Genomic DNA, 12,033 nt, shown 5'->3' with positions numbered 1-12,033 from the left:
CATGTTTTTTTTGGTAGGAACCTACACTGGGCTGGACAGTTAATGAGCTCTAGAGCTGTTTATTGATTACTGCTGAGGAGCCTGATGAAGTAGTTCAGTCATGCTGAGATGCTGCTTGGGTGGTGCTGGAAACTGACCCAGCATAGCTGCCCTTTTTCTCCCACAGTGTGGTGGATATTTCCATGAACTAAAGGTCTGCCTTTTGTTTATTTGCTTAGGGGATCCATTGCATGAAAATCATGGGGTTTGTTTGTGCTTTCATTTCCTTATCACATTTTGTTGGAAAGGGAGGGGGAAATGTGTTCAGTCAGTAGGATGGCACTAGGTCAGAGGCAGAAGGGATAAGATGGTCTTTGCTAAGCGCCTGGCCAGCTTGCAGAGGGCTGTGCTAGGAGGATGAAAGATAAGCAGTCTTAGCAAGTGTAGGGAGAGGAAGCAGCACTTCCTCCAGGCAATTCTCAGAACTGTTTCGAAGCTGTTTACTTCCTATTTTGATACCTAGAGCAACAAGAAACAAGGTCTCTGGACCAGCCTTTCATTTTTGGCCTTGTCCAGAGCTCCTTTATCTACTCTTTCTGACAGGAAGCAATTGTGATAAGGCCCTTGGCACTATCTGGAAGATTTTTTTTTTTTCCATTTTCTGTGTGGCTTTTGATTGATCATGTTGTGCACAGAAGGTTCTAACATTGATTTATTAATAAGGTTCAAAGAACTTTCATCATTTAGAGAATTTTTCTTTTTGTTTCAGGAGAAAGAAATTGTTTGCACCTTTAACTAAGGGCATTTTCCAGACTTTCAGTTCAATAACTGATGAGGGCTGAGTGGCTTTGTGTCTAGGGATCAATGCTCCCACATCTACATGTATTATATGTGTGTGCACTTGACATCCAATTTATCATCCTGGAGTAGATTTGTTTTTGTGTGCCAGAAAAGCAGACAGTGAAAGGTTTCTTAAAGAAAATGCTGGTTTGGAGAAGATATTTTAAGCCTCCAGAGCTTATTCAAAATGTTCTATTATTTCATTATATTTTAGAGGAATCTCTTTTTTCTTTGCCCTGAAATCACTTCCCCTTCTACAGGCACCCCCGCAAACCCCTGCCCACCTTTGCAATGGCCCTGAGCTATACCATGTTTATTTTAAGTCATTGGTTTGGTACTGGATTGGGTCTACATTTGGACTCTGTCAGCTTTGGACCAGGAATTTGATTTGCTTGGCCCCACTTCAAATATTGTCAACACCCTGTGCATTTATGTAGTTATTATTTCTTTAAAAATATGAAATAATAACCACAAGTTTATGAGCTGAAAACAGCTTTTCTTACCACACTTACTTCTCAGTGGAGAACAGTGACTTCCACATGCAATGATATTAAGTGTCTTTTATTATCTCCATGCCACTTCCACTGAAATTGACATAATGAGAAATTGGGAGCCTCTTATCTCTCTGTTTTGAGGGAAGTAGACTCAATGAATGCTTTTTAAAATCAAAACCAAAAAGATACATATTGTGCCCTCGAGTGTGAATGCTTAGATAGGAAGGTCACGTTGTACAGGAGTTCATATCAATTGTCAGATTATTTTCCTTCTATACCTTGATGAATAACAGGAAACAAGGAGAATAGAACAATGATGACATACATGAGTTTCTCTTTCACAAAAGAAAAAAAATATGACCTTTTTGTAACTCAGAACAGATTTGGCTTCTGGAAAATACCATCTCAAGATCTGAGGAGTCACCAGACAAGGCAGCTGTGGCACATCTGATTAAACAAACAAATTGGGCACAAGGGACAGTTGTATAAGAGCAATATGCTATGATAGCTAGTGAGATCTGCTTATGAAATCATTTTTTCAGTATGGCCTAATTTGTGGCCATGTTGAGACCACAAATATTAGTCCGAAACATTGTTATTACTCTGTTACTCTCTATAATAAAGCACAGCACAGTAGCAACCAAGTTTTCAGAAGACTAACTTTTTAAAAAAGTGATTATTTTCTATTAATGGGGGTTAAATGCCTTTTGTAATGAAACAGTTGTGAGAGTTGTATGTTTTATGTCTTTATAAAACAGGGAAAAATATGGCATCCCAGGGTTGGTCCTAAATATTTCTGTTGAAAAATGTAAAATATAACACTGTAAGTGGTATTCTGAGATTTGATGTTATTTACTATTTTGTGGTATATAGATAATATACTTTATGGTGAGGCTGAGGAAGCAGTATTGGACAATGAAACCAACAGACCTAGATTCTCATTTCAGCTGTGTTTCCACCTCTAGATGATTTTTAAACAAGCAAAAGTTTGAAAACTACACTACTAGACTAAATATCTCTCTAAGGTTCCTTCAATCTTCTAATATTCAGGTTGATGTTTCATTAAAAGTAAAAACTGTACCTCTCCCATGAGAATGAATGAGGACTATTCACAGCATTTTGCCCAACATTTTGGAACCTAGTTATCTCTATGATTTAGGTTAAGAAGATTGCCTACATCACAGAGATAAACTAAAACAGTGCCCTTGGGGAGAAAAAAAAACTTCATGAGGTTTTGAAAGCACAAATGTCCTTGTACTATATTCTCTTACAGTTACCTTCAGAATAATCCTGTGAAGGTCCTTTCTTCTTCTTTGTGGGCAAGGGTCCAGTCTGCACTGAGACCCATGCATGCAGGTGATTCAGCTCTTTGAAAGGCTTTGGTTCAAGGCTGGTGAGGATTCAGTTCTTCCTTGACTCTTTCAGACTAAACATTTGAGTTATAAGCCACATAAAACCATTTGGTAGGGATTGTAGCAAGGGAAAATCAGTTCACAATCTGACACCTCATAAAGCCTTATTTTAGAGTTTGTGGGGTTTGGAGTATATAATTTATTTTTTTGGTCTTAAGCAAGCATCTGGATGTGAGTTTTTCTCTTTCTGGCTGACAAAACAAAATGGGGTTCAATTAATTTCTCCCCTTTAAGCAGTTTATGATCTTCGCCTCATTTTCTTTGGATCTAATTGGGTGAGCTAGGGTTATTACAAACATGAAGCAGCTGGAGGAGTTTGGGTGCAACCAGATGAATTTGAACTTTGGGTTTCCTTTCCCAGCATTCACAGAGGTTGTTCTCAAAATTTTTCTCCCTGGAGATGCTTGGCAAGCAGTGAGATGTTTTTGCTTATCACACTGGGGCATCTAGTAAATAGAGAGGCCAGGGAGGCCTTCTTTAGTATGCCATCTGCTTGATGGTGGAACTCTCAATAATGCAGGATCTATCAGATTTTTAGTGGAAAGAATTTTTGATGGAGTATTTAATTAATATTGAACTGGAGGTTGGAAGACTTGGATTCTTGTTCTAGTTCTTCTATTAAATAAAGCTCTTTTCTTATGAGTACCCATGAGCCTTAGTCCCTATTCTATTAAATAAGGACAAGAAATATGTTCTATTTATCTTATATAGAGGGTATAAGGATGAAATTAATAAGAATAGTCTGAAAAATCACAGCATTGTAAATTAGAAGTCATCTGACATATTGGAAAGGATACTAGAGACATGTACATTATAATGCCAAGCCAAAATTACTTAGGACTCTAACTTTGTATGCATATTTTAGTTTTCTGAAACTCCTTTTTCCTATGATAAATATAGTGATTAGGTTAGATGATCTTCCTGGTTCCGCCTAGCTCCAAAAGTTTCAAGTTCTTATAAATACTTTTGTCATTGTTCATCACTTTTCAGCAGTGTGACCAAAAAGAGCAACAAAAAAATATAGAGCACAAAACAAAAGACAATGTAGATAGAAATTCTATAGAGAAAAGAAAATTTTAAATGTAGAAAGTTATAGAATTGATTTAACTTCTATGTGGCTACACAGGGCATAATCAAGACCATTGGGAAGATGCTATAAGGAATAGCTCTAACTACAGTGAATTGAAAACCTTTCTGAAAGACTGATTCAGTAATGAAGAAGAAGACATTGGCTTTCAGTGAGGGACCCTTCCATTCCTAAATTATTCAAGAAGAAATATATATTTATATATTTTTTAGGAATACTTTGTAAAGAAGATTTTTGTGATGATCTGAGTTTGGATGTTGTTGTCACAGGATTTAATAAATTAATGGTTAGGTAAGTCACAAATACAGACAGATTATTCCACAGCATTGTAGAATTATAAGTATTTGTTTCCAAAAAAAAAAGAAGACAATGGCAACAGGAAAGGAGAAGATGAAAAACATTATTATACACAAAAGAGACAGAGTGATAAGTGGGTTCAATCTGCATTTTGTTTTAAACTATCACATTCTAAAATCAGTCTGCCTTACCAGAGCCTATCCTTAACAGTTTCCTGTAGCTCATGTCAATATGCTGTCACCTTTGGTTCTCACAATAATTTATTTCACAGGGTGGAGAAAATGTTGAGCCTTACCAAGGGTGAGGAGACTTAATATACTGGCAACAATACAATAGAAACCTGATGTACTTTGTAAGAACATGGTGTTATAGACTCATCTGTGTCACCTCAATGTTCACATATTGAAGTCCTAAGGAACCAGGAAGATCATCTAACCTAATCACCATATTTATCATAGGAAAAAGGAGTTTCAGAAAACTAAATATCTCTGCATTTCAACAATACAATAGAAACCTGATGTACTTTGTAAGAACATGGTGTTATGGATTCAATTATGTCACCTCAATGTTCATATATTGAAGTCCTAAACCCCCTTACATCAGAATGTGATTAGATTTGGAGATAGGGCATGTGAAAAAGTTAATTTAGGCAAAATGAAGTCATGTGGATGGGCCCTAATCCAAAATGACTGGAGTTTTTCTAAGAGCGAAAGACACCAGGGACATGAGTACACAAAGGAAAGACCTTGTGGGGACACAGGGACAAGGCACCATCTGCAAGCCTAAGAGAGTGCAGGCCTAGAAGAAAACAATCCTACTAATGTCTTGGTCCTGCTAATCTCTAAACTGAAAAAATCAATTTCTATTATTGAAGCCACCTAGTTTGTTGTGATAGTCATAGCAAACTAAAACACACAATAAAGGACACTCAGTAACAGCACATCATTTTAAAATTCCTCATCATATAGATTAGGAAAGCTATTATGTGCCCATATCCTCTGCCCACCATCCGTACTTTCCACCATTGGCACTGGAATAACACCTAGAAACTCCGCACCCAGTTGTTTCAGACCTTCCAGGGACTGTCATAACATGCCTGCCCAGCACATCATGACTCTCTGAGGAGGAGAGCAGCTGGGTGAAAAGGGATCACTGGTCATTATTATTTTTAACTTTCTGTTTAGAAACATCCTGCTGAGACGTGCGCAGAAGAGAGATCTGGTACGTCACTCTAAGTGTGTTTCAGTCTTCAGAATGCAAAATATGCCCCTGAATCTAATTAGATATGAGGTCAAACTAAAGAATTTCCTTTCCCAAATTGACTGTGGGAGTTTTGTATATTTATTTGAGAACCAGGTCAACTGACAGGAGCAGCTAACCTACGGGCTCAAACTGTGATTTATACTTTAATGGAGAGGAGAAATGACTTTGGAAATGGCAACTTCTTCTAAATACTCTCTGTTCCTGGCTCTGGCTGGCTGGCTTCTTCTAAGCCAAAGCTGTACATCTGCAATAACTTATACAAAAAAAGTCTATGCCTTGGACCCCTTGTGTGACTCCCTCTCCCAGCACCCATGTATACTCTTGAGGATTAGATGAAAGAATTTACCCACCACAGAGGTCCCATGAAGGGATTTATTACTTGTTGATTTATACTTGTTGAGTAGGTACTGTTTCTTTTGAAATAGTTATTTTAGGAGCAAAAGAAACAGCCAGAGGGAGAAGCATTTTCCAGGAAGATCAACCTAAACCAATTCTTATTGGGAATGTGGCATGAAAAAGAAAAGCTGCTGGACGCAATGGTGCACACCTGTAATTCCAGTGACTTGGGAGGCTGAAGAAGGTGGATCAAAAGTTCAAGGTCAGCCTCAGCAATTTAGCAAGGCCCTAAGCAACTTAGTGAGACCCTGTCCCCCCCCCCCCCAAAAAAAAGTGTATGTGTGTGGGGTCAGGGGTCATGGAGAATGTAGCTCAGTGGTAAAGTTCCCCAGGATTCAATCCCCAGTACCAAAAAATAAATAAATAAATAAGAAAGAAGAAGAAGGAGGAGGAGGAGGGGAAGAAGGAGAGGGGGAGGGGGAAAGGAGGAAGGGGAAGGGGGAAGGTGAAGAAAAGATTGAGTAGATCAGGGAGGCTTGGATTTAATCCTATCTCCCAGCTTCTAGCATAGGAACATGTTCATTGGATAGGTTACAATGATTGGATGGTCCCATTGTCTCTTCCTAAGAAATCCAACCTGTGGAAAATCATCATAGTAAAATCCACATAGTACTTATTCCAACTTGGGCACAAGTGTTTTCTACTTTAACCCAGTTAATCGTCCCAAGGGGTCCTTGAAGCTTGTCTTAGGCAGAACTCTAAAATGACTCCAAAGATTCATGCTCCTTGTGTATATACTGTTTATAACCTTGCCCCAATCCTCTCCTTGAGTGTAAAGGGGACTTGCCAGTGTAAAAGTTATCACATTGTTATTGTTACTCTAAAATAAAAGAATTTTGTCGATGCAATTAAGATATCTAATTAGTGGCCCTGAGTTAATAAAACAGAGATTATCCTATGTGAGCCTGACTTAATCAGATGAACTCTTAAAAAGAGACTGAGCTACCCTGAAAGAAGAGATCGAAAGTATGAGAGGGGCTCTATTGCTGGCTTGATGTGGCAAGCTATGGTGTTGTCAAGAGGGCCACCTGGCAGGGAATAGCAGGTAGCCTGTAGGAACTGAAAATAGAACTTCCATTTGCAATCAACAAGGAAGCAGGAACCAGTCATACTGTTGCAAGGAAATGAGTTGGAGGAGCTTAGAAATAAATCTTTCTTTAGTAAAGCCTCCAGATGAGGATGCACCTGGCCCACACCTCATAGTCACTAAAATGTGACTGACTTCTGACCCAAGGAAATTGAGACAGTATATTTGTGTTTTTTTAAGCCACTAAATTTGTGTTCACAAGAGGCAGCTAAGTTTTTGTAATTCATTAGGCAATGATAGAAAACTAATACACTCGTGCTATCATTATCTCTATTTTATAATAGGGAAACTGAGGTACAAAGAAGTAGTCTAACTTACCTAAGCTTATAAACCAGTAAGTGCTAGAATTTTTATTTGAACTTGGTTTCTTGCTCTAGAGGTTTACATTTAACCATTGAGTTACACTAACCTCCTGCCACCTGTCTTCTCTTTGTTTGGTCCCCTTGCCTGTTGCCATGGTTAGACTAGACATATAGCTCCTCCTCCCTCTGTGATAGTTGGTTCTGAAAAGCCATTTTGAAAGCAATAACTCTAAGCTCTTGGCCTCTAGCCAGTCTCACACTCCATAGCAACTTTGTTTTTCATAGATGGGAAATCCTAGGTTTCATTTCCAGAGGGATTTTTTTTAACACTTCTCTTAAAAAAAATCTTTTTGAGTTACATCCCTGTGGTTAAGGCAGAGTGACATTTACTGGGGAAGTAACTTGTTACAGTCTTAGCTACTCTGCCAACTTCAATGAAAAGGGGGCTTTTAAATGTCCTTTATACATCAAGAAAGATTTTTAAAACACTGAAGAATATACCTAGCAGGCATTGCCAAAATTCATAGGCTTGATATCCACAAGTATCCTGGGCTAATATTTAATTTTTTCTTTTATGAGTGAATAAAGCATGTTTGCCCCAAGAATGAACCAAAATGTTTAGAAATAACACTTCATTTAAAGGGATTTATGGAGGCATGCCAGATCTACAAAGATATAAAACATAGATCTGAAGAGGAGGCAGAAGTCTCCATTGCCTGTAGTCTCTTATGGGAAGAGTTTTAAAAAATGAGGTGATATTCTATTAAGTAAGAGAGATTAACCTGAATGACTTTTCTTAAACTTTCTGAAAATCCCAGCAGATTGTAATGTATTTAATGTAAATAAAAGATGTCTGAGACCCAGGTAATAATAAGGATCCAGATATCAGAAGATAACTAAGGGAGTAATCCTGTAATAACACAACACTGCTGAGGTAAGTGGAGTTTCCACTATGGCTGGTTTGACCTGATCCTTTTAGAAAGAAGGTTGAAGAAATATTATTAACTCTTAAGGATAATATTGGCAGTGATTCAACTATAATGCATTGTAGCCTCTGCCAATTAATTTTTCCTTGGATACATTAGCACTATATGTTCTTGTTATTTCATTTTTGTCATTTGCTTTTTTTGCCTATAAAATGCTCTTGAGAATCCCTTTTCCATTAACCTTAAAATGTCCTGGACTTTGTGCTTTAGCTCAGCTCATTTATAGCCCCTATCTTTGCCTTGGAAACATTGACAAAATACTGATACATATTTGCTTTCTGAAATTGATGGAACATACTGAAGCATTAAATTGAAAAGTGATCTTTATAGGTAAAAGTGACATAAGAGTCTCAGTATCATTGTGTGGTATATATCAAGTTGTTTTCATTTAAGTGATGAATTTGGGCCAAATCATTTAATGCATTTTAATCTTGTGACCAAAAGCATGCATTTATAAGATTCTTTTTTAAACCAGGAATAAGTGTGCTCTGGAACAGATTTGCTTAATAGCACATGATCTTTGGGAACAGAAAAATTTTAAAAATATAAAAGTGAAGCAATAACTCTTTGATTAAAAAACTTGAAAATAAGTTTTTAAATGATGTTAAACTTGGATATGTTTATATATCCAATTTGATACTGATATAAGAACAGGGCCTATACCTATCCCTGGTGGTACCCATAGCAAACTCTCTTGAAGGTAACATCATCTACTCAGGATTGTTGGGATGAATTTAGAAAACACATAAGGTTGTACCTAACACAGTGCCTGACACCTGGGGGTTATTCAACTAATAGTAAATAGGAATCTAAAATTAAAACAAAAACATTGTATTGAGTATCTATAGAATCATTAAATGCAGATATAAAATGTGTAAAATACTTATTAGGAGTAAGTATGGAACTTTCTATATTATGATTGCATTCCTTTTTAAAGTAAAAGAACAATTTTAAGAGAAGCCTTTCCATCTGTGTTGAGAACCTTAAGATAGCCAAAACTTCTTAGATATAAAGAAACTTACAAAGAGCAAACATTGGATAGTTGAAGAATCTCATGGTAGGATAAATTTGGCTATATGGAATTAAGTAATCTATAATAAAAAATATATAATGATAGTCTTTTTTTAGAAGTCTTTCTTGGGCTAAGGAATGCCGTCCAGATGATGTGCAGGTTGATAATAGTGTTTATTTATTTACATTGTGAGCAGAAGTAAAGGCAAGGGGAAAAGCCTTCATCCTCTGAGGACCATACCTGCAGCCTCTGGCCACCTACTCTACTGGATATTCTGATATACTTAAAAACAAGCTAGTTGGGAAACAAAAACTAAAAGCAAATTACTTATAAGGATCTTGACCAGATTTCTCTTCTATTCTGGGAGCTGTGACTCTGCCCTAGTTGGCAAACAGGTCACAGAAGCCCAATCATATTATTGTATCTAAGTTACTATAAAATTAAACAATTTTAATTACTTAACTACTTCGTCATTTCCATTAGATGCTCTCAATAGTCTTTATTTAAATCTTTTTCCAAAGGAAAGATTACATTTGTCACACCTTTGGAGGCTGCCAAGTAACAGAATTGATAAAGAGTATCTCAGGTGTTGAGGTCCATTAGCCAGAACTCACTACCATCTTCATTGTTCTAGGGAAAGAGAAAACAAAGGATGGGAACTGACAGTGGATAAGCCAGAGCCTTGGTTTGAGCTGCGGAAGGATGTGTAGTTAGTTTAAGCATAGAGGAAATATTTCTTAAGGAAACTGGATTAGTTCTTTGAAGAAGTTAAAGCCAAAATACTGTGAAGGAAGGTGAAATACTTGATGATGGTTTGTTTCTTGTTCAGTACAACCACAAATACTAGTTAGCTGGGTGAGAGCCTCTGGGTAGGGGAAGTAGGGTCTCTGCCAATAGTGACCAGCTCTGGGCTGGTCTTCTATTCTCCCCAGGGCCCATCACCTCCTCCTTCAACCTCTCCACATTCCCTAGTTCCTTTCTCCTCTTTCTTTCCCAAGATTTAAGGCATTTTAATTAGTTGTTTTTTCGATTGCTAAAAGCATTTCATGTGTTTTCCTTCTGTAGTTCAAAGTTCTCCAAAGGAGGAAAGTAGTTTGGTAAACTGAATGGCAACTGAGATAATATTCGAGTCTCAGAAAATAAATTTTTAACTCTTTCTGGAGATCTTTGTGATAATATAATACTTGGAAACTACTGCTCTTAAGGGATTTTTAGATACCTGAGGACCTGAGAAGCAGCTATGAGCAAACACTTGAAAAGAATAACTGAATGAATAAAATTGCATAGTGGATGCTCATAGTATTGAGTGTTGGTTTCCAAATCTGTGTCTGCACTCTTAACAAAAGATTATTATGAAGTAGGCTGAGTTACAGCTTCATTCTATCTCATTTTATTTTGGGCCCTTCCCAGAGACATTTATCTTACTCCCAATAAATAAACTTGGTTTATTTTTTCCTGGCAATGTTTGTCATATACAGCATCCTAAGCAGTCTTTTATCATCTTTTTACATTTATGTTTTTGTTGATGTAGAACTTTGTAGAACTTAGCATTCAACTGAAACAATAATATTATCTCTGGGGATTATATATTTTTTTGAAAAGATAAAAATATATACTAAAGAGAATAGGTTACAAAGTGTGACTTCTGCCCAGGTAGAAAGAATTCTAGCCTAGCCACAAGGCATCAAGGGGGTATAGAGGCTTCAGCCTAATCTAAAGGAGAAATGGTCCTAAGAAGACTCAAATAATTACAGTTAACTCTTGTGTTCATCTGGAACGTTTCTTAGTGTTACCTACCAGGAAAAGAGCATTAGATTTGTAGGCATGCAATTAGATCATTCTAATTTCACACTGCTTCCCTCTACTTCCTTCAAATCTATCAAATCTCTGGCCCTTCTCTAGCCAGTTCTGTGGCTGGGAGCTGGCTTCTTTCCACTGCATCACCTGAGATTCTTACTTTTGGGCTTCTGGTTTAATTTAACCAGAGGGAAGCACTAACAGAATTTCAGAATAACAAAAGGGAAAGATTAGTGTTTCTTCACTGTTTTTACCCCAGTTTTGCCACACTTATAGCAGTTTCTATGTTCACTCTCTAAGGCTGTGGCTCTTGTCACACAGTCCCCTTTTCCCAGTAGCAGCTCTTACCAGGCTCTGGAAACAGCTCTCATTTTTAGGCCTTGAGTTGTGATTCTGCTTCCTGCTTTTAGTCCCAGAGTGCTTTACTGGTCCCTTGCCCTTGATCCTTCAGTCAAACTCCTTAGATATGCCTTCTGTATCCTGCCAGAAGCCCAAGGGAGATATCCAGTTTCTTGAACAAGTCAGACAATCTCTCTTTTTGTTTTTTTATCGGTAAAACTGGATAGTACCTATATTCTGTTAGGAGGACTAATGAGCCATTTGAATTTATAAAAGTGTCATAAAAATGCAAACTGAGGGCAGGGGCTATAGCTTAGTAGAGTGCTGGCCTTGCATGCATAAGGCCCTAGGTTCAATCCCCAGTACCAAAAAAATAAAAATAAAAATAAAAAACTGAATAGCAAATAATCTGATAATGTGTAATCCCTGAGCAGCTTTCCTCAGATAGTTGATATGTTCTTCATACCCTCCCCCAATGACAAAGTGATACAAGCTTTGGGAATGCCATCTTGAGTTGACTAAAGGCAAGCAGAAGCAGGAAAGGAAATCCTCTGTTGCATGCCTTCCAGAGCTAAATATAAAACATCCTTAAGTTTCCCCTATATCTGTTCCCCATGTCAGCAGTGTGAATTCAGACCTGGGAAGACATAGAGCAGATCTTAATATACCTTAGTTCCTGCTCTGCATTTTTAATCCCTTATAATGCATCTTGTATACGACTCACATATCTGTGACACTGTAA

The 12,033-nt window shown here is 37.4% G+C and overlaps 1 long non-coding RNA gene across 4 annotated transcripts in view; it reads right to left on the bottom strand.

Annotated features, from left to right (window-relative positions):
* LOC139705798 (uncharacterized) overlaps positions 1–11,397 on the bottom strand; it is a 69,248-nt gene extending 57,851 nt beyond the window's left edge. For all 4 annotated transcript variants that reach the window (XR_011707640.1, XR_011707641.1, XR_011707638.1 and 1 more), the window contains exon 1: positions 11,301–11,397. This is a non-coding gene — a long non-coding RNA (uncharacterized lncRNA). The remainder of the gene's footprint in view (positions 1–11,300) is intronic.
* Between the last annotated feature and the right edge of the window lie 636 nt (positions 11,398–12,033).

Source organism: Marmota flaviventris, chromosome 5, assembly GCF_047511675.1.
Source record: "Marmota flaviventris isolate mMarFla1 chromosome 5, mMarFla1.hap1, whole genome shotgun sequence".
Taxonomy (NCBI): Eukaryota; Metazoa; Chordata; class Mammalia; order Rodentia; family Sciuridae; genus Marmota; species Marmota flaviventris.
The sequence above is the reverse complement of the archived record's forward strand: the minus strand, read 5'-3'. Positions and strand labels throughout refer to the sequence as shown.